We start from the raw sequence: 23,573 nt of genomic DNA on the forward strand, positions 1-23,573 counted from the left end.
TGCATTATTTCAAAGCACAGTGGTTTCTTGCAGGGGATCCTCCCAGCTTCTCTGCTTTTTGCAGCCTTGGAGGAATGAGGAAGTGCATAATATAAATTAAAAATAAAATAATTGAGAAATATGGGAAGTTTCAAGAGTTTACCAACGCATTCCACCCCTTCAGCTGTTCAATTTTTTACGACTTCAGCAGTAAAAAATTACCCTTGCTGGAATGGCCCAGCTCCAGCAATGAATTTGATTCCAGCTGCTGTGTTAAATGAATGATTAATAGATGTCTTTGTCCTGGCTACATCTGCCTTCCACAAGAACATTGACGGTAACCACGGTGTAACACCCCAGTTCTGCCTTTGGTGGATTTTTCACTCCATCTCTTCACCTTCAAGGAGGTTTGAAAGAGTTGGATGGGCAGAAGCAAATGCAATGTCACCGTAACAAGGGAAATAAAGTCAATCAATCCAGCTTTCCCAAACGCAGAGTTAAATAAGACAAAGAATTTGGAATACAAAGACTCTGCAGAAGCTACGGAGCTCCTGCCAGGAGCCCAAGTTTCATTTTCTTGCCTGTTCTCCTGGGCACAGTGATTAATTATGAAGGCTGCAGAAAACAAGCGAGCGGAGGGGAGCCGGTTCCCCACCAGCAGCGCCGAGCCCCAGCCTCACGCAGCGCTCATCCATCACCCAGCCCCGGCCGCGCGCCCCCGCCGCCCACCCACCCGCCAGCTGGGAATTCCACCCGACCTTCAGCCATTCCCACCCAAAGGAACCACCACCTACGGCTTGATCTGCCTTGCTAGCTCGGGGGGTTTTCCCCCCTCAAGGTACTTGCTAATAGAACACCAGAAACTGAGAACCTTTCTATATAAGATAAAATGGAATAAAATAAAATTAATAAAATGGAATAGAATGGAATAGAATAAAATAAAATGGAATAAAATAAAATATAATAAAGTAAAATAAAATAAAATCATGGCAATTCAAGGATACCATCAGGTCACACCACTAAGCATCTTTTACATGGGCATGTAGCGATAGGATACGGGGGAATAGTTTTAAATTGAAAGAGGGGAGATGTAGATGAGAGATGAGGAAGAAATTCTTCCCTGGGAGGGCGGCGAGGCGCTGGCCCAGGCTGCCCAGAGCAGCTGTGGGTGCCCCATCCCTGACAGTGCTCAAGGCCAGGCTGGACGGGGCTGGGGGCAGCCTGGGCTGGGGGGAGGGGTCCCTGCCCGTGGCGGGGGGTGGGACTGGGTGGTCTTTAAGGTCCCTTCTCGCCCAAACCATTCTGTGGTTCTGATTCTATCATCTCAGTCTCAACTCTGCATTGATGTGGTTATAAAAATACTGGTTCTTTGTAAGTTTTCTCCTCCATCAAGGATGGGGTTTTGAGCTAAAAGGCTCCAAATGGTTCATCTTGGGCAAACACAGCTCAGAATAAATTTTAACGTCAATGACTTTTCTTCCCCAGATCTTCCACCTTCGAAACCTACTGGCATTACCGAAATCACTGCCAGCCTACCACAAGGCACCACTGTGCTATTAAAGCTCCAACTCGGGTACCAAGGTTTTCAGAAAAGGAATTAAAGAAGTGAAAGCTGTTCCTCTGTCAGATATCCCTGCATGGTGAGTAGCCAGGGCACTCTGAGCCAAGATACCGCTTTATGTTTACTTTCATGTTTGTCTTTGAAAGAAGAGGTGACGCGTGCAGTCCCAAATCAGCTGAAGCTCTTGGCTTTCCATCTTACACCAACAGCAACGGCACCCAGGGTATCTTCCAAAAGATCTTCTGAAATTGAAGTTTAAACCAACGGTTGGCTACAAGGACCTGATGAAGAAGCTCAAATCTCACAGGGGTGGGACATGGCAGACCAGCTGCTCAGCATTTCCAGGCATCATAACAGATCTGAGGTTTGATGGTAACGGGCAAGACAGAGAAGCTGTGGATGCCCCATTATCAGAAGTCTTCAAGGTCAGGTTGGACGGGGTTTTGAGTAACCTGATCTAGTGGAAGATGTCCCTGCTCATTGCAGGGAGGTTCGACTTCAAAGGAGGTTGATCTTCCAAGGTCCCTTCCAACCCATACCATTCCATGACTCCATGATTCTGTGACCGCGTGATTTCAGAATCCCTTCACAAGACCTTGAGCCTGACCTTGTGTGGCTGCAGGCCACAGCAGGCAACAGACTTAGGAAACACCAACACATCTGAATTCTCCACTTCCACCACTCCACGTTTCCTGATTTAAATGAGTCCTAAGGGATGGAGAAGTGGTATGCAGGCATCCGGAGTAAGACGAGCCCTTGCAGCATACCAGGAGTGCCCATCTGTAACGTAGGTAAGATGAGCACTTGAGATTGACCTTTAAAAGCCAGCATCTTGATGGATGTCATTCCAGGTTAGGGAGGGAAAAGGGGGGTTAGTTTACCCAAGACATGACTGCCTTGCAGTGAGCAGATGACACTCCAGGAGAACTTCAGGGATGAAAATTATTTTAATGATAAATGAAGAAATGGAAAACGTTCTTCAGGTTTTACAACTGATCAAATCCACTCCCAGCTTCCCTTACATCCCCGTAAAGGACCCTCTAGCAGGGTTCTTGGAAAAGCTTGCAGAAGTCTCTATTGACTGCAAGAGCTGACTCGGCAACAGGAGCAGAGCAGATCAGAACACCAGATACCTCCACCATTCTGCGCCTTATGCTTTACACACAACCCCCCCAAATCATCCTATAGTGACCAGCTACAAGGATCTTACTCCATCAGCACTGATCTTCATCATCTACTAATTACTTATTGAGACAAATAGTTCATCACAAGATTTATCTTGATGCTCAAGCAGCCAAGAACTCCTCCGGGAACCTGCAGCTTCTCCCAAAAGAGGGATGTGCTTCTTTTCCTTGACAGCAGCATCTCTTTGGCCCACCGGCTTACGCCCATGGACCACCACTGGAGCTGAGCCGAACAAATACAGCACGAACACGTGAGGCTCAGCACCTTGCCGAGGTGATTAAATCCCCACTGTTGTGTTAACATCCTTTGACAGCCAAGCTCCAGTGAGGTTTCCTACCCTCTTCAGGTAGCAAACAGCAACCGAGGAGCATCCGAGGTAAATGGCTGAATGGGAAAGCAAGAACAAAATAGCTTTGTTTTGTTTAAAAAGCAACAAAAACATGCTGCACGTTCAAGCCAGCGTGTCTGCCAAAGCCAGCAAATTCAGCACTTTCCAGCCCAGCTTCTTCCATCACTTAAAAAAGCTGTAAGAAACTGGAAAAGTCACGAGGTTATGATCTCTGCATCTAGAAAATTAAATTCATGGTAAATGTCTAGTTTAAGCAACTGTCAGCACTTAATGTTTCTATTTACTCCAGTCCAGAAGAGCAAACTTTAAATAAAAATTGAACTTAATTAAGCGTGTCACATTCTTCCAGGCATGCCAGCTACAGTGGTGAGCAAGATGCTTTTCCCAGCCTCCACACTGCAAACTCCGACACACCAGCGTGGTGTTTAAAAGCCCGAAGTCCCAGCCCGACAACTGGATTTATTGAGGAAAGAATTGGTGGCAGAACACAACTCAGTCCAACCCTTCTCAGAGATGCTTCGAGGTTGCTCCATCCCTGCTCGGCATCAGCAGCTCCAAGATTTACGGAGGTGTCTACTCACGCATGTGGCTCTTGCAAATTCACAGCAGCTGAAGCTCTGACAGTGAAATGTATCTAAACCATGGTACGAGGAGGACATAGACCATGGACCTCCTAGAGCAGGTCCAGAGGTGGCCACAGAAATGATCAGAGGGATGAAAGGCCTCTGCTGTGGAGAAAGGCTGAGAAAGTTGGGGTTGTTCAGCCTGGAGAAGAGAAAGCTGTGGGTGCCCCATCCCTGGCAGTGCTCAAGGCCAGGCTGGACGGGGCTGGGGGCAGCCTGGGCTGGTGGAAGGGGTCCCTGCCCGTGGCAGGGGGTGGGACTGGATGGCCTTTAAGGTCTCTTCTCACTCAAACTGTTCTGTGGTTCTATGATCTCCCCATTTCTGACAGAGTGACCACACTGACAACCACCCAGATGCTGCCACACCATCATACCTGTCACCATTACAACTGGGAGCAAAAAGGTGACAACTGCCCCTACAAGCTATAGCAAAACCTACACCTCATCCCTCTTCACCCAGCTGCCATCCTGGTGACCAGCACAAACTGGCTGGGGATGATACAAAAGCATGCAAAGGCATGGCTAGACCTTGGGGGCTGGGGCTTTTGGGGTAGGCAGGCAAGTGGCAGAATACATGGCTCAGGACCAGGTGTGGGGTTCATCATCAGTTCTCTAAGTATCAACCCAAAATTTCTGAGCCTTCTGCTGAGAAGTAGGTGGACATCTCATCCACGTATGTGTGGTGATCCAACATTACAGGACACTGCCAACAAATAAACTTGAAATCAAAGTTACTAGGTAACTGGCAGGAGCAGGGCCAGCAAAGAAATCACTTATTTCTGAATGTTAAACGTGATTATCAGCACTATATATCACCATTTGCTTTCTACCCACCTAGAATGTGCAGCTGCAAACTCCTCTGTGTACGTCCACCCTGCCGTTTTAAGGTTCTGCTCTGAAAGGATAAATCAAAAAATGGATAGCCAACACTCAGAGAGCCCAGGCAGCTGGTTTTGTAACCCAGCTTCTACCCACCAAGGGACACCCCGAAATGAAGCCTCATTCTCTTCCAGGTTTCAGGCTGGGCTTCAGCCAGGATGTCCAAGCGTAAGAGCTTGCATTTCTCTCTCAAGAACCATCCCCAAGTCAGGTGTGGACACATCTGACCACATTTCATCTCCTCCGCCACATACCACAGGACAACCAAACACACGTTCTTGGCTAGAAAACACATCTAACCATGCAAAACCTCCATGAGCTTTGAGTAAGAGAGGGGTGAATTTTGCTGTTGAAACAAACTCAGCTTGAAATTGCTAAGCAACAAAAACAAGAGATGTTCTTCCCAATGGATGGTGTGTGTCACAAACTCTGCAGTGGTGCAAGCTTGATATTCAGCGGTTTCAAGAAGTGCAAACTTAGGGAAAAAGCCCCTAAATCCCTAGAACACCCATGCCCCAAAGGGGTTAAGTACACAGCAGACCATGTGAATTTGGAGTGGCAACCAAGGAATCCGAGCATAAAGCCAAAATTATACATATCAGAGTACAACTGCAAAACCACAGTCGTCATAAAACCTCCCCCTCTTATTTTGCTAAAGCAGGGGTTAGTCATCTGGGAAGATGAAACAGGGGAAGGTGTTTAAAACAACACCTGCACAGACTGACAAGGCCCTGATGCTTTGATGAGCTTCGTCTCTATGAAGAAGAGCTCAATGTGTGCCACACAGGACAGAGGTGGGCACTCAGATAGGAATGGGGACACCTTCTTATCTCTTCTTCCTGAAAATTTATGGAGATATTTATTGAGTCAGTAGCAAGACTTGTGACATGATGCATATATGTATTTATATATATAAATACGTAAATATATATATATAGATTTACAAAATTATTATTATTTTATGTTTACCTATGTATCAGTGACAATTCCCTGCCTTGTTGAGCATATATAATCAGGGTAGCGGACACACAGAGCTCCCCCCGTTTGTCCCCAAACCCAAATGCCCAGCATCGCACCCAGAGCCAGGCAGAACCTGGAGCATCCTCATCTCCCCGAGTATCCACATCTGCACCGCACTGGCTCTCTCCCCTTCTGTGTAACCAGGCAGGCTTCAGAACAGGAGGATTTGGGTAGCTGCTCTGGTCTTGCTGCTGTGGGGGCATTTGGGGAGGTCTCTGGCCCTTCCACCACGGTGGGTGGAGTCTGCACATAGGGCAGAGGCATCCTCAAATGGTCTGTGCATGGTCCATCTTCAGGAAGAGCTACAAGCTGCTTGTTTCACTCAGGGCTGCCTCGGAAGCAGACATGGTATGTGGGTATCTGTGCCTGAGGACATGCCCCCAAAGGAAAGGAGCCACTTAAGACATCGTATGATTAACCTGCAGCCCAGTATCAGCAAAGACCACCCCTGAGGGGTACACCGCAGTACTAATGGCATTGGCCCCGAAGCTGGTGGTCCTGCTGTGTGATCCCTTCTGAACCAACAAAACACTGTCACCCCTTGCTCTTCTAAAGCCAGAAGGATGTAGTTCTTTGTACTCTGGGGTACTTTCAAGCTCCAAAATGCTTCACAAACACCACGGTTGGGAGCCAAGCGCTATGTGCAGACCCTCCCCTGGCCAGGGGAGGGACTGGTACCTCATCGCTCCTCTTACTGTAGCTTTAATACCTCGTACGAGGTTCCACAACAGGAATAATTATAAACCGGTTATGAAAACAGCTGACCTCCCATGGAGCAGAGAGGTCCTACGGGTTCAATTACATGACAAGAGAAAACAATCAAGAGACACCCTGGGTTCAGCCTTGCTTTTAAAAATGTCTTGCCTTTGTTATTCTTACCTAATTGTAATGGGTTAGGTAACCAACCTTAATTGCGAGCCAGCTGCGTCTGCAGTGCACACAGCAGCCCCAGTACCTGCAGCGCCTGTCAACAAAATCAGGTCTGCTGAGCTGGGATCATCCAGAGCATCCTACCTATTCCCAAATGGGGACAAACATCAAAAAGCCTCATTATGTTTTTGAATTAAAGCTCTGATGATGACAACATTGTTCTAATGCAATGCCACTTTCTTCTTGTTCAACAGCTCTTGTACCAGGAAAACTTGGGGAAAAGGTGAGTTTGGGGTTAAGGCTCAGCACCAGGAATCACCAGCCACAGGTTGTCAGAGGTGGGCTTCTCATGTGGCTCACGTCCAATCCCCCTCCCTCTCAAGCCTGAGAAGCCGGGGAAATGCATTTCGAACTAACCACAGCGGGGAAATAACGTAGCCTGTTAATGCTGACCTTACCCTCCACATTCTCAGCTGGGAACACCAGGCGTTTCTGTGGTGCCACCATCACCCTGCAGCAACACATGGAAACCAGTATCACAGCAAAAATAATCCCAGTCTGACCACCAACGCGCTCAGAAACTCACTGCATGTACAGTGGCTTCAACAGGGGGATACAGGACAAATACCAGCTGGTCTACACCAAGGAAGACGGTGGTCTCAGTTCCCACTGCACACCTCGTACTCCTGGAGCCAAGCATCACGCAAAAAACTTTCAGCGGTGCAACCCGGCGGAAGCACCCCTTTCTGCAGGTGCAGGGACACCAGGGCCAGCCCACACCCACCCATCATCGTAAGGATGCAAAGAACCCAGCCCGGTCCATTATGAATTATTTGAAAAGGAAGATACATGTGCCCATCATCACCTCCACGCTGCCATCAGCAGCAGTTAGAGCAAAATTATGTACTACTAGCAAAGCAATTTGATAGCTGCATTACAGAAGAGCCTACCCTGAGACTGCTGAAGGCGGCACATGCAAAAAGGGACAAAACTCACAGGAAATTTTGAAATCCTTTAACCCTTAGGGATCCCAACCTCATTATATTCTAAAGATTCAAATGCACACAAGCTTAATCTTTTCATCTGTGCATGCACAAAAAAAAAAAAAAAAAAAAAAGCAGCCCTGACCATTTCTGCATTGGACTGAGGGTTGAGCCTCCACCAGGCAAAGACAAAATGAGGGCAGACAAAAAAAAAAAAGCAGCAGGGACAAGTGGCTCTCGCTGAACGATGGACACAGCAGGAACCGGGAACCTCTTCTTTTTTACAGAAATCGTGCTGCTCAGCAAAGCCTTTGCTCTGAAACAGGCTCCCACCAACTTCCAAACCGCAGCAGGATCCTGAGCCTCTGCCCCTTTTGGAGGCAGGATCTGGCTGGTAGGTTGCTCAGGAGATGGGGCACTGGCATGACCTCCTAACACCCAGCAGCAAAACAGCTCGCTGCTGCTCTATTTATAATTGTTTCCAAGCAAACGAACAAAAAATGAATTCTCAGATTGCTAGGGTTTAAAAAAGCTGCACACTAAGTGGGAAAACGACAGCCTGCCTCCTCTTCCCAACACGCAGCCGTGCGAAGATGAAAGACCACTTGTTCCCCCTAAACAGCTGCTATCTGTAGTCCAGCAGCTACCCTGTTACGCCCAGGAGATGCTTTGGGTTCAGTGTAATCCCTCAGAATCAACCTCTGCTTGGTTTTCTCGCAGAGCCTTCCCATTAAAGTCAGTGATGAAGCCTCTTGGACCAGAAAAGCTGGAATCTTCATCTTTCATCTTCGGAGCATCAATGCACGCCTCCGCCATCAGAGATTAGAAGGAAGCCTTCCCCAGGGCAGGATAAACTGTAGCTGCCCACCCCAGGAATCTTTTGCATCTTCCTTAAGCCACTGCCATCCGAGGGGGGATAGCAGATCAGCGAGACCTCTGCTCCAAATCTACTCGAGCCGTGTATTACAACAGGACCCAGAGGACCTGAGAGCGGAGCATTATTATGATTGGCACCACACAAATACACAGAATTAGATTGTCCCTGCCCCAGATGTCAAACCCTGAACAGATTAGACTAAGTGAAAGGAAAAAAAAATAAATTAAATAATGACCATCTCAATTTTATAAGCAGGGGCTCCAGCCAGAGATATCAGTGTCTTGCCAAAAGTCCTAAGGAGAACAAAGCTGTGCCAGCCCAAACCTCGCAGGAAAGCTGATCTCTGCAAGCAAGCCCTCTGGTTCTCCCTCACCCACTTCACGCCGGGTCTACGAACCCTTCTGGTGACCAGGCAGCTGAGAAGATGAAAGCCACACTCCTCTCTCCTGCTTACCATTTAGTTTCCATCTAAGCAGTCACAGCAACCTCCGGACTTAGACCAGGCAGTGCATCAGCGGCACAGCCACGTCCCAGGAGCAGCGAGGCGCTGGCCCAGGCTGCCCAGAGCAGCTGTGGGTGCCCCATCCCTGGCAGGGCTCAAGGCCAGGCTGGACAGGGCTGGGAGCAGCCTGGTCCCAGGGGGTTGGATCTAGATGATCTTCAAAGGTCCCTTCCAACCCAAATTATTCTGTGATTGTATGATCACGTTGATAAACCGAAATTAGAAAGTTAAAAAGCCCAACCCACAATGACAACTATGATTTTACAACTCACACCAATGCTAAGAAGTAGGACATCTTGCTCATGCAGGGAAAATCGTAACACTGATGCTGCTCCCCAGAAGAAGACGGGCCAGCTCTTGTTTTCTAGCCCTGCCCCGGGCTCCCCAAGTCAATGAGCGTGCAGCAGGTCTCCATCTCAGGAAACGCGTGGGTGTAAATGGGTGACTGATTTACAGACTATGCAACGCAGCACTTTCCAGCTGATGTAATACAAAATAAAGGCAGGTGATGTGACCACACACAACTTCTGTGGAAACCACAGTTCGTTCCAGACAGGGGTCTCACCAAAAAAAGCCTGAGACTGTGTGTGGGAAGAGATGAACATCTTTTCCAAATGAAAGACAGCAAAAAAGGCAGCACACTAGTGAGAGTGGTACCCCAGGGAACTCGGGGCAAGGCATGGAGTCCCGGCATCACTGACACCACAGCTCAGCATCCCCAGCAAAAGTCCTGGGGAATGCAGGGAGAAAACACATCTTTTATTCACTAAACTGCAGGATTAATCAATTTTGGTATGGATAGATTAAAGTCCAGGTAGAGAGGGGATGATGCTTTAACAGCCACTGAAGCAGAGGAATGATAATCCCCATGGTGGAGGTATCTCCCCCCTCTTCTTGCACATCAGTCCTGCCAGAACGTGGTCCTCATGCCCTTCGCTTGCCCCACGCTGCCCACGAACACAGGGAATCGTGTTTAAACCACATATTGGAACAATACAACTAGGTGAGAGGCGGGAGAAAACCTCTGCCTCTGCAATCTCCTGCAGCATGCACCACAGAAACCTTTCCGGCAACGATGGAGAGAAGCCCTTGGACAAGCACCTCTTGGGGGGTCTGTGCAATGCTCTGGGCATTAAACTTCATCTCTCTTAAACTTAACGCTCTCCAGAAATTGATATTCTCTCTGCTCAACCGCCTCCACTTGCAGAGCAGGTCCTGCAACATTTTCCCCAGGTTGAGCAAGATTGCTCAGGGGCCAAGTCTGCTGGCAAAGCAGCAGCATGTTGAGTGAGGGGTGCAGGCAAGGTGGTCCCTGCGGCCAGCACATGCGGCTGCAACGTGTGCCCTGCTCCAGGGAGTCTCCAGAGCTTGGAGAAGAAAGGTTTAGGCTGTGTTTTCAGACCTGCGTAGGAAAGGACCGGCTATCAGGATGGTCACATAGGAGCAGAGCTGTTCTCAGCCCCACGACCTTGACAGCGTTTCTCCGCCAGCATGTGCTTCCCAGATCATGAAGAACTCTCCCTAGAAATGCCCTTTGTAATCACACAGCCAAAACAACCACAAATTGAAAGCCACTTTCCCCAAACTGGGTTTTGTGTTGCAGAGGAGATGGTTACAATCACAAAATCTGCAAGAGGTAAAATAAAAATATACTGAGTCACACAAGGCTCAGATTCCTAAGCAAAGACTGGGAACAAGCGACCACGAGGGAGAACTGCTTTGGGTGATGAGAATAAGGAAGATGGACTGCAGTGACAAAGGAAAGGGCCCTTCACTGGGGTTTTTTGTTCATGTGAAGTACCAAATGCCCCCCCAAAATGCTACCACAAAAAATGTGGAAACAGAGGCATGGGCATGGACTTCTAAAAGCATAGCCCCAGCAGTTTTGGGGGCCCGACTGAGATCTAGGTTCTGGTCTGAGGGGTCAAAGCTGGAACTAAAGAGCACCTGGGACAAAGCTATTGATGGCCAAGGATCAGCTGGGAACACCCACCTTCCAGCACCACAGGTGCAGAGCAAACCTGCGCCTACCTCATCCCAGCAACTTGGAAGAAGAGCAAACCCTCCTGCTTCAGGGATGTATCAGCTACTAATTACCAGGGATTAGAAAGGCATTTTCTCTGGAGAGAAGCTATTCCATCATTTCCACTGCTGGTTTCTTGCAGGTTCCTGGCAGCACTGGATGGTGCTGGACACGGATGAACTCTGGCTCCCTGCTGACCGGTGCCATCTGCATGCTCCCCCCACTGCACACCCCATTTCCTTGCTCAGCGTAGTTATACCAGCTACACACAAACTGCATTTAGCACATCTCCAGAAACTTCATTAACCCGACAGGAGCAGGAACGCAGCACGACCGACCCCACAAAGCAAAGCAAAACCGTTTTCTAACTGTAGTGCTGAAAGACAAAAATACCACGTTTCTCAGAAGGCTCTGAAACTGAAACCAAAAGCGAGCTGAGAAGCAAAGCCATGCTCAAACTCAAAAGTATTTTTTAGAGCTTTTCCATTTCAAAGTGCTTACTGTCCTATGAAAAAAAAGGATGAAGACTTTTTTCAAAATATTTTTAATGGCTCCCAAGGAGTCGCTGTACTGTAAAAACTTTACATCTTAACCAAATATTACGAGTGTATATTAATTTCTATGGCACTCACAAAATGCATAGCTTTGGTTTCCAGATCAACACAATTCCTCCCATGCCCAGGACAGGGAGAAATCCTACCAAAGGGACTAGACGAAGCTCATAACTGCTTAAAATTAGCTCAACCAGGGTTTGCTTCCAGCCACATCATAGTACTTCACATATATATATATATATATATATATATATATATACACACACACATTTGTATTACAAGTTAATAAGATTGAGGCTGCTTTTAGCTGAAGATGGATCCTGCAAACAAGTCTATGTCAATAGATTTTAGTACTCACATCCTGCCTCAATAAAGTTTCCAGCACAGACTAACTTTTAAGGAAGCAAGTGAAGACTTGGGGGACTCCAATATTCATTCATAAGCTGGCACAAGATATATTTTCATTTAATATCTGGAAAAGCAGGTACTGTGACTTGCCAATCCAGCACCCCTCCATCCCACTTCCTGCAAACAAGAGAAGCAGTTCCCGATTTTCATTACAGTCAAGCTTGTACCTACAAAAATTAATATCAAAAGTGATCATAGTTATTAAAGGGCTCCTCTCAGCATGGCTGAACGCTGAACCAGCCCAGGCTGCAATGAAGATGCAATCCATGCCAGCAGAAGAGATATTTTGCTGCAAATGCTGCCACTCCCTGAATAAGATTTACAAACCCAGGCAACAATTTCCCCTCCACATCATTATTTCAACACCACGGCTCATGCCAGCACAGGTTAAGAGATGTTACTTCTTCCCCCATGTTTCAAGGAAATAAGGAGAAAGCTTTGAGATGCAGAGCAGACCCATGGGCTCAGCGCCCCAGTGCCAGTGTCTCGCCCCAGCAAGGTGCATCAGCCGCCAGAAGCCATCGGCAAGCCGAGGCATCCTCACCTGTATGCACATCGCTGCTGGAGAGCTTGCAGGCCTGGATGGTGATGACATCATGATGACATGTCATGATGTCACTGCACACGTCCCAGCAGCAGGCACAAGGCACATGAGGTAAACCAGACCGTCTATTCGACAAACAGCGCACCGACCCGTAGTCGCTGGCCAGCTCCATGCAACGCAGCTTATACCACACATGTCCACGCCTAGAAAACAGTTCCAAGCAAAACCCGCTCCTTCAAACAAACTGGTTTTGCCCAAACAGCATCCGTTTAAGACAAACAAATAAAGAAACCTCCATTCCCATCTAATTCTTCAATTTTTCTCAATATTCTCCAAGGACCACATCAGAGCTGTGCACGGAGGGCTGGGGCAGGAACCTTCCCATTTCTGCTCCTTCCCTTCCCAACTTCTTTCCCAGTACAGGGTGAATCCCTAGACAGAGCACTAAGCTTTGCGTAGAAAAAAGCACGCTCTCCAAATTTTGGGCTGTAAAATCACCGTGTAGCATTTGTTTTGCTGAGCCAGACCCGGATGAGAAGCCTCGGTGCCTTTCTAGCATGCAATGAGCGGGCTGTGAAATTTGTGTGTTGGGTGTCAGGGTGCCGTGGGACGACAAAGCGCCCCTGGACCACGCTTACCGAGGGCAAAGGGATTCCGGAGTCAGATGGATGAGCAGGGCAGAGTGGAGGCACAGTGAAACCCACGGCTGGTTATCGCCAGATGCTATCTGCTGCAACACCCAGAGGGAGAGACTGAGCTGAGAGAGGAAGGAAGACGTAAAAGCTAATGAATAATAGCAAGAAATGGGGGGTTTACTGTCTCACCTCTTGACTTTTTGCCCTGTAATTAGGAGAAGTATGCCATTATTTAAGTGCTCCTTCTGCTCCAGCAGATGTCTGCAAGCAAAACTTCTCCCAAGATTTCTGTGGAGTCCTTCTGTAGGTCTATCTGGAATCGATTTTATTGCATCAGGTGCCCCAGAAAACTCCAGGGCTATGGACAGCCTGAGCAGGAGTTAGATCTGAGTTTACAGAGATTAAACTCAATCCCAGGGTCTCTTCCAAGAGCAAGAGAATGTGCAGCATGAAAAGGTGGTAAAGGGGTACCCCAAATTCACAGTGACTACAGCAGAATTTCACCCAGTCCCTACAACTAACACATTAATGGAAAAAAAATCTTAAGACCCTGATTCTACCCCATTTTTTCTGCAGAGCACTTCCAAATCAATACTCCAGTTTACAAGCAAGGTAGTATTTTTTGGCTGCAAGAAACAGCATTTAGACCAAGAACTGAAGCTCCCTCCTTCCTTACCTGTGCACCTTTATGACAGCATAGATAGAACTTAGATAGATGAGAAAGGTGGATAAGGTCGTTTCCATCAGTTTGCTCACAGTTTCTGTTTCCAACCCACAGAGCACATCATATAACCCCTGCAGCAAAGATTTGGCAGGCGTAGGGCTGCAGCAAGGTGGCAACCACCAGAAGAACCAAGCACTGCATAACCATCAAGGGCTCCCTGCAAGCACTCTAGCTGGGGCTCATCTGCACTCAGTTGAGGCATCTCCACAGCAGCCCCTCACCCCAGGCTCCCTGTACCCACCCTGGAGAGCAATAAGCCCCTCCAGGGAATGGCTTTCAGATGTCCACGTGCTTGGATAGGTGGACATCTGAAACAGGACATTGCTCTTGTGAGCTTAAACCGCTCACCTCAAGTCACATTTGGACTAGACGATCATTGTAGGTCCCTTCCAACTGAAATTATTCTAGTGTCTCCACCAACAAGAGGCATCACGACTAACAGCAGATGTGCACCTTCAGAGACACGACTCCCATCTTCCTGATTAACGCCCTGTTGGAAAGACAGCATATTCTGGATACTTTACTGCTGGATTTCAAACAGCTGCTAAGATGTGGACCGCTGACCTTACAGACCACACAGAATGACCCTCAGCTCCAAGCCGGCTGTCACAGGCAGACCCCTGAGCCTACGCCAAGTCCCAAAAAGAACAGCTGAGGGGGCAGAGTTCTGTGCAGGGTCAGGATCTCTGTTTGATGCAGAAGGGTGCGCAAGAGGGAGAGGTGGTGAAGAGATGGTCACACTTGATTCAGAGGGGACACTTGGGTGAGGAAGGGTGAGAGGCTTTAATTCTTCAGGAATGGCATTCATCACCCGGGAATTAAACATGCAGCAACACTCCTTCTAAGAAGGAAGGTACAAGTTCAAGCAAACATACCTGTGTATACTTATCTCTTTTGCTTATGTAAGAGTCTGTGAGCTTCTATGCAAATTTTGTGGCCTTTGGATATTTTCAGCATTACCAACCTAGCTTTGGAGTTGTTATGCTTGAGCAAGCTGAGCCTCAGCCATGAGCCCGCCACTGAAAAACGCCGGAGCCTGTTCTTGGTTAGTGGACCTGTCACGATCGTCACCACAGAAATGACACTTTCCTGCAGCACATCCTGCTGAGATTTGAAAGAAGATACTGCTAAATAATTATGAAGACATAAAGTTTTGCAGCAGTTGCAGTGCACCGACCGGCACAGCAGCCCAAGACAGTGCAGCTGCTGGCACCACCAGCCCCTGACCATCAGGCTGCCCCCTGGGGTGGCAGGTTTGACTGACAGGCTTCCAACACTGCTGATGTGCTGACACGGGCCACATTCAGACCCTAAAAATGTAAAGATACAGGTAACATCAGCTTAGGAAGATCAAGGGTTGGTGTAAGCCCCATGGCTAACCCCAGGCCAGTTGCCTTTCTGGCTGCTGTCGTAGGAGGACACTGTGGGAGGTGTTTCTCTCCACCTAGGAATGGAGGCAGATGGAAGAAGCTAATACAGCTTATTTAATTCTGCAGCAATTAATCCAGAGCCAGCAAAAACGAGCATTGGCCAACTCTTAGAAGAAGTTCAGTTTTATTCCTACTCATCTCCAAGGCAAGGAATGCCCTCTAAGGTCGTCACAGCCTGGAGAAATAGGAGGTGCAGGAGCATCTGTGTGACAGCAAAGTTTCTCCCACCTGCAATTCTGAATTTTCCCCAGGATGGGCAAGTTGTCAGAAATGCACTTGATAAGCAAAGGGGAAAAAAAACCCAAAAAACCAAAACAACAGCAAAATGTAAACTCAGCTTTCTGGAAACTTGCAAGCAAGCAAGAAGAGCGTGTTGGTGCTATGTGAGTAGAGGAGAACCCGCGTGAGCGTGGGGCTTCGCCGGCCTCACTGGCACAGTGCAGGTGAGACGAAGAAGGAGTTGCAGGACTTGTTGCATGTCAGCTGGGTGCTCCACACCACCGTTACGCTGCTGGTGAACCTCCACGTGCTCAAAGGCCCTCACCCTTCCCCCTGTGCCACTGAGCCTCCTTCCCTCTCCAGCTGATGGTGGCACTAAAAATAGTCCAGAGAACTTGCAGAAGCCCAGCTGAGCGCAACCCCTTGCATCACTTGGATGTATGGCTTCATTAAGCAACCCCCTTCCGTAATCAAAACCCCATCACAAGCATGCAGGTCCCTCGCAGGCCAGCCTTGCCTGCACTGACATGCGCAGCAGCAAGTCCACCCAGTCGACTACAGGGCTGTTCGCAGCCCTGCTCTGTTTTTTTAATTTTTTTAAATTGTAAAACGCTACTTGCTTTGTGCCGAAGAACCTCGGCAGCCCGCAGCTGGTGTTAGCCAACGGTTGGTGAAATGCAGCGATGTGTCTGTACAGAGCAACTTCAGGGCTGCTCCACCAGCAAGGCAGATAATCAATTACAGCGTTATTCGGTACATCCTGAAATATTACAAGCTCGTGTCCTAATTAAACAGTTTATTCAGGCAAAAACTAAAATTACAGCGGATAATTACATAAAAAATTAAATATTTTCACACTGTAGTCGATATCCCTAAATGCTAGGTAACTAGTGATGCTGTGGCACAATAGAGTAAATGCCTAATACGTTACCACCCATTGGAGCGAGGGATTTACAATTAATAATGGAGTTCATTTTTCAGAAGAGATTCAAAACCACACCAGGCAAGGATCCTGGGAAGGTGGCATCTTCCTTTATGTAAAGGAAGTTGTAGAGAAGATCCCTCTGAGTAGCTTTAGATTGCTCCAGCTATGTTTAGTGTGGGAAGTGCAGCGATCTCTGTAGGCTGGGTGTTAGTGGGGGGACCTCACATCCCAAACACTTCATAACTGTAAGTAACAATGAGTTATATACAATAATATAGAAATATATAAACTTATGTATATAACTCATATGTAAATACATAAACTCATGCACATAACATATGGACTCATCTATCAAAATTATATGAACTCATGTATATAATTCATTGTTTCATCGTTACATACAATCATGAAGTGTTATACACAATATATCCAATGTGTGCACAGAGAGGCTCCATAAACATAAGCCTCTTATTTAAAAATATTTTTTTTAAATAGTGAAAAAAGAAGGGAATAAAAGAAACCAAGCCCTTGAGGCCACCCCTCTTATTTTGGGGCAGAAACGCCAGAAAAAGATCCCTAGCTGAGTCTTTTTGTAGATTGGACTCCCAATTTTGCTTTGTTCTACCTCCCTATTTCTCATCTTTTCCGCCATGGCTTCCATTACCTTTCTAAAGCCTTCTGACATAGAATTATTTTATTTTTGGGAGCGCAGAGGAGGTCTCGCTTAACCTGAGGTACACTGAGCATCCTCTGCACAGAGCAGCTGTTCCCATTTTATGGGTTTGCAGTGAGATGATCCTTGTAGGTCCCTTCCAACTGAAAATATTCTATCCTTTTCTAAACAGAAGTACTTTATTTATTGGGTCTGCTCAGGATTTGGGGGAATAAAGGGAAAAATGGGTGTTTTTCCTAAAGGATGGTGGGTTTGGTTCTATTATGTGTTTGTTGTAGGGCTTGAATCACCTACAGTGACTCTGGCTCTATTCCTCTCCTGCAAACATAATATATTGGAGCATCAAATAGAGCATGGTGGATTCATTTAGATTCCATTGGAATGTCAGACCACAGAACGGTGGTCCCTCCTTTGGAAGGATCGTGGTCTTGCCCACTGCTGACCAGCCCACGCTTGGAGTTGACCAACTGAAACATCTGGCACATCCAAAGCATGTGAATTCAACACATGGCATCAGCACCAAGGGCAAAACCCACAGGCCAGGCATGCCAATGCCACCTCCTGGTCCTCATTGTCATGACAAATTATTATATCCCACCAGGTACACTTCTTGGTTTTATTTTTATTGGAGAGGTTTACTATTATTGAGGCCAATACAGGGGAGTTTGATGGTGGGAGATGAGCCCAGTGGGGCTGATGCTGCAAAATGAAAAGTTTCCTTACAGATTGTAAAGCACATTTACTAATTTATTTTTTGAAGACACCAGTGGATTTCAGCACCTAACATGACACCATGACATAAATCTTTTTGAAGCATACCTAAACCCAATGAGATTGAGAGCTCACATGTGAACACGGATGGACGGATGGATGGATGGATGGATGGACGGACGGACGGATGGATGGATGGATGGACGGATGGACGGAGATGGCAGAAAGCAGATGCTGATTTCTAGTATGCTCCTACGCCATTTGTCAGGGGGAAATACAGCAGTAGAGGCTACACCTGATTTTATCTTAACCATGGTCCTATCCCAATTAGTAACTGTTACTTCTGAGCTTTGATAAGCACCTAAGCACATCTAAGAGGTACCAGAAAAGCATTCCTACCTTGGAGCTACCAGTGGTCCTGCTACATAATAAATTAAAAATTATAGAAATAAAGGATAATTATTAACTTTCATGGTGATTTACCCTAATATCTGTCAAAATACTATAAAATACATATTGAGTATTTGTTCTTACACAGAAATTAAACCCCTCACGGACACACTGCTAGACAGTTCTCAGAGGGGCCCGAGTTTTCAAACAATAAATGGTCTTTTTCTAAAACCCTGGTTTCTCTCTAAATATAGATTTTGCAAGGTTCCCACTCTTCTCTGTTTGGGGTTGGTTTTTTATTATTATTATATATCATACATTAAAATCCCAACAGCGCAAGCCAGGTTTTGGGTTTTTTTTCCAAAGCCAGCCTATCCAAAGCAATAGCTTTAAGTATTTCTTGAGATTGCCCGATGAAGTCCACCGTCCACACAACAATTTCTACATTCACCACCAACAGACACATTTTGATTGATTAAGAAAAATTAGCAGCATAGTAAAAATCAGAAATATTGGTATCAGTTAAGGAGGAACACCCTACACCAAACCTATCAGGAGGAAAGCGTGCACAGATCTGTACAAAAACGTAGTTATTTGATCAAGTTTTATTCCTCAATCACAGCCGAAGAGCTGTACAGAGCCCTCCTCGCCCTCCTCTTCTCCTTAATCCAACCGTGTTATCAACACGGCTAAAGCAAGACAAATCTGCAAAGTGTAATTACACCTTGGGACCGCTAACATGACATTCTCTAATAAGTACTCCCCGGAGCATCTGCTGATCTAATAACTGCCACTAGAAAATGCAGCGCGCTTATCCACATGGCCGTTAACTCGTCGACTCAACCCAGCAGCAGGGAGAGGCAAAGGGAAAGCAGAGCAAGGCAAGGAGAGAGCGGATCAAACTCGCTGGGCATCCATCCGCTGGGTGAGGGTCTCTCAGCTGTGTCAGTCATCGAGGCACCGGCAGGTGAGTGGAAGAGCATTTGAAAACTGTAGTGGAGCAGATCAGAGTGCCTGTCCTTGTAAGATGTCCTGTAAAAGGGGGAAAAAGGAAGGAAAAGGAAAGGAAAAAGGGAAAAAAAAAATAAGGGAGAGGAAGGGGGCAGGGGGGGAAGAGTGGAAGAAAAAAGAAAAATAAGAAAGAAAAAGAAAAAAGAAGGATAAAAAAGGGGAAAGAAAAAAGGGACAGAAAAAGGGAAAAAATCCCCATCTGATGGGAATTTCAGGAATGCCATTTTTCCATCACTTACTAAAAATGATGTTTTCGTTTCATTTGATGGTGGAAAATACCCTCTAACTCAAGGGCCTGGGTAACCTTTACAATATGAAGCCTCCTTTGGTCCTGCCCATCTATTTAAGCCAGGGATGGAGCTGCAATTTAGGATCATGATCATTTTTAATTCCCATTCTCTGGATTTCACCTTGGCACTGGGATTATACTACTGAATAGTTTTTGAAGAACTCTCCACCATGACTTGGACACCGTGTTCAAGTGCTCGACTGCGGCTCTCCTGGACACTACAAGGAGGAGAAGATCTTCCTGCCAGGACCAGGTCTGGACCCACGTGGAGACGTGCTCCTGCCGGAGCACTGCCAAACGCGTTCCTCATGGAGCAGAGCCCCATCCAACACGAACAAGCAGAAGGCACCACTCCCATGAACTAAGCCAACCCAACACCTTTGATGTTTGAATAATTAGCTAGTGGGTGTTCAGGCTAAAAGGCTGACTTAATTGAGTTGAAGAGGGATGGGCTAAATCTCGAAGACATTTCAGATGTGCCAGAGAGCAAAGCCTTGTGAAATCCCAGGACAAGTTCACCATTCCTCAAAGCCGAACAAAGCTTAGAGGTTGCAGGAGCACCGTGTTGCCTTCAAAACACAAACAGCAAGACGACCCTCTTTGTGCTACTTCTTCAAAAAGCACACCCAGTAAAACAATTAGAGTAAAAATAGTGTACTCTGACATGACAAAAATACATCTGATTTTGCGCCGCCTTCTTGTGCCAAAAGAGGAGAAGATTTTGCCCAGGGTGAGTTTCACTCAACCTCCACAGGCCATGTGCCTCCTCTGCCGCATGCCGGGAAGAAGACAACTCAAAGACAATGGCAAGAGGAGAGCTGCATATACTCCATTTACAACTCACATTGTAAAATATGCAGCATTTTATAGAAGCCGCTATTTAAAAAAAAAATATTTTGCCTTAGGTGTTGGAATATGCAAAAAATTCCCCTTCCATGTTGTCAACTAAATATGGTCCATAACTTTCAAAAAGGTCTTGCTGCAAAGAAAAACTAGAATCACAGACTCATTTAGGTTGGAAAAGATCTTCAAGATCATCAAGTCCAACCGTTAACCCAGCACTGCCAAGCCCACCACTAACCCATGGCCCCAAGTGCCACATCTACATGTCTTTTAAACACCCCCAGGGACGGTGCCTTCCCCCCCTCCCTGGGCAGCCTGTCCCAGTGCTGGACACCCTTTTTGTGAAGAAATGTTTCCCAGTCTCCAACCTAAACCTCCCCTAGTGCAACCTGAGGTTGTTTCCTCTTGTCCTAACATGACAGACAACTTGTGCAGCTCACTAGCCAACGTCCCATCCCATCCCAGCTGCATTCCCACCGGGACCCTCTGCCTCCAATGAGCGGTGGGAGGAGATGGCAACCACCATCAGGTGCAGCCACCAAAATCCAACATAGCAGTTTCCAGAGTTAAATGTCAAAGCCCCAGCTGAAGCCCACAGGGGTTTCACAACCTACTTCTGGCACTGACACTCAGCACTTCTGGAAATCCCTGCATGTCTTCCATGGAGGAAAACTTGCTCCTACTCGGCCACAGTAACTGATAAAAAGTCCACTTGATAAGAAAAGGTCAAATTCATTCAGAAAAAGTGCACAAAGAGCATTCGTTGATGGAAAATGCCATAGATCATTGGGTGGAAACAAAGGTAGGTTCCATTAACTACAGCAGTTTCCCTCCACTGCCACAAACTAAACTCTTCTGGGCATCAGCAGGTTTCTCCTGCTCTCCCAGCAGATGACAATTCTTCCCGAGAGGCTCAACAGCACCTTGGCAATAGAAAAAAATAAGCAGAATTTCACCCGTTTTCTGTGCCAAATGTTCCTGCTCCACAAGTAGGCAAAGACTACAGCGAATTTAGTGAAGTTCCTTTGCTAAACACCAAAAATCCCCTGGCATTCCCGTGGCCATGGAAAATATCCTGGATCACAGTTTAAGCGACAAAAAAGGCTCAGCATTGCAGATATGCTGGCCACACAACTGATGCTGCCAGCTTATCTGCCATTAACCTCAAGACCATACTCTGCTTTTATAATGCAGGTTGTTGATTAGGACAGTATAATTTGGGTTCTTCCCTGCATTCTCAGCAGCTGTTGGGAAGCTAGTCCCTTTGTAAAATTATTTTTTGGTACTCTTTCTTAAAGTACTATCTACCAGATAGATGTGCTGTGAAGGTGAACACTCCTAAAACACTCTGATAAGGTCATCAAATCTATGAAAATGCAAGGTGTAGCAATAAACTAATTTTAAAAATTTTAAAAATATTTAAAAAATAAATTTAAAAAAATAATTTTAAAAGGGGACTAGCTTGCCAACAGCCGCTGAGAAATGCAGGGAAGAACAGCAATTATACTCTCCTAATCAACAACCTGCATTTTAAAAGCAGAATATGGTCTTCAGGTTAACGGCAGATAAGCTGGCAAACCTCAACCCATGCCTTTACTTCTCCAACAGCAAAAGAAAACAAAGCAAGTCAAAAATTACTGCAGACCAGTGGGGTTTTTTTGGGGTAAGGAGCTTCACTCCTTCCCCAGAAATTCCCCGAGCAGAGAAGACAACTAACTCCTCCTTTCCGAGCTGTTCAGTATGGAAATCTTAAATCCAAGAGTGCTGGTGACATCCCTGTGAAGATGACTCTTCCTAACAACCCAACCTTTGCAGATTCCAGAAGGGAACTGGAAGATAAATCCTTCTCCTGAGAAATCTGGGGATTGCTCTGCCTGTGCTGGGGGTGGCAGGGAGAATTCGGCTTCCTAGAACCCGGAATAGGTGCTAAGACACAACCTCAAAGGGCACACCTCAAAGTAAGTTGATGGGGCTATTGAACATGCTCTGCAGACTGAAAAAAGACCCTGGTAACGCAAAACTCCAAGCAAGCCATCTTCTAGCTCATGCCCATTCACCATGAAACAAGAGGACAACTTAAAATTGGGGTGGAGAGACCAGAGAGGGAATATGGGAGAAGAAAAAAAAGTCTGATTGTGGTGGAAAGCAGCCTATTCTCACACACCAACACACTGGCCTGGGAAAATATGAATGAAGCAGAAATCCCATTCTCTGATTCAAATACACCTCTGCTATTCCAACAAAATACGGACTTCCAGAGCAGAAAACACAGGAAGAGAATTTAGGTTCCTTGCTCAAGATCAATATTGTCAGCAGTAAAGCAAATTTCTGACCCTACATTACTGCAATCTAATCTCTAGATAACATCTGACTCCCCGTATGACTGCACACAGCAATATCCTGCTTTTAAATGCCAGCCTGCCAGGAACAAGAATTGCCGACATACACTCAAGCATCATACAAATGCTCAAAGAATGGAAATGAATCACAGCAGGAAGGAAAAACTTAGCAGCTTAATGTAGTACTAATTACTGTTTCTTGTGACCAAGAAGGAACTTCAGCAAGAAGCAGCACTGCTCTCGTTTGGCAGCTCTATCAGATGCTGCCCTGAGGAGGAGCAGGCTGGGGTTACATGCCCAATTGAGTAATTTTCAAGTACCACCTGCATCTCCTGAGCCCAAGACATGAAGACATTCAGCTTCCCAGCCTCCCAAGGGCTACATGGGAAGCTATTCATACCTTGCACCTTCGGAAACAACTTGAAAGCATCCTCACTTAGGCACCCATATGAGAAGCCAAGACTCCAGCCTCAATTTTACCCTTAGAATCACAGAATCGCAGAATGGTTTGGGTGGGAAGGGACCTTTAGAGGCCATGTAGTCCAACCCTCCTGCCATGGACAAGAACTTCTTCAACTAGATCAGGTTGCTCAGAGCCCCATCCAACCCGACCTTGAAAGTTTCCAGGGATGGAGCATCTCCCACCTCTCTGGGTGACCTGTACCAGTGTTTCACCACCCTCAGTATAAACAATTTCTTCCTTATATCTGAATTTCCCCTCTTTTAGTTTAAAACTATTCCCCCTTGTCCTATTGCTACTACAGTGTCGCTCCCCATCTCTCTTACAAGCCGCTTTAAGTACCAAGAGGCTGCAAACAAGGTCTCCAGAGAGTCTTCTGCTCTCCAGGCTGAGCCATCCCAGCTCTCCCAGCCCGTCCCCACATGAGAGGTGCTCCAGCCCTCTCATCATTTCCGTGGCCCTAAAACATGGCCCTTTCTACCCCCACAAAGAGAAAAGTCTTTCCCACCATTTGCAATGCGTTCTGGAGCTTCAGAGTGAAGTGCAAATCCAAGGCATGACCATCTC

General features: G+C 46.7%; 1 protein-coding gene across 9 annotated transcripts in view; it reads right to left on the reverse strand.

The window, feature by feature from the left end:
• NCOA1 (nuclear receptor coactivator 1) overlaps positions 1 to 23,573 on the reverse strand; it is a 179,630-nt gene that overhangs the window by 89,033 nt on the left and 67,024 nt on the right. The window lies entirely within an intron of this gene.

The sequence above is a fragment of the Falco rusticolus genome, chromosome 6 (assembly GCF_015220075.1).
Source record: "Falco rusticolus isolate bFalRus1 chromosome 6, bFalRus1.pri, whole genome shotgun sequence".
Classification (NCBI taxonomy): domain Eukaryota; kingdom Metazoa; phylum Chordata; class Aves; order Falconiformes; family Falconidae; genus Falco; species Falco rusticolus.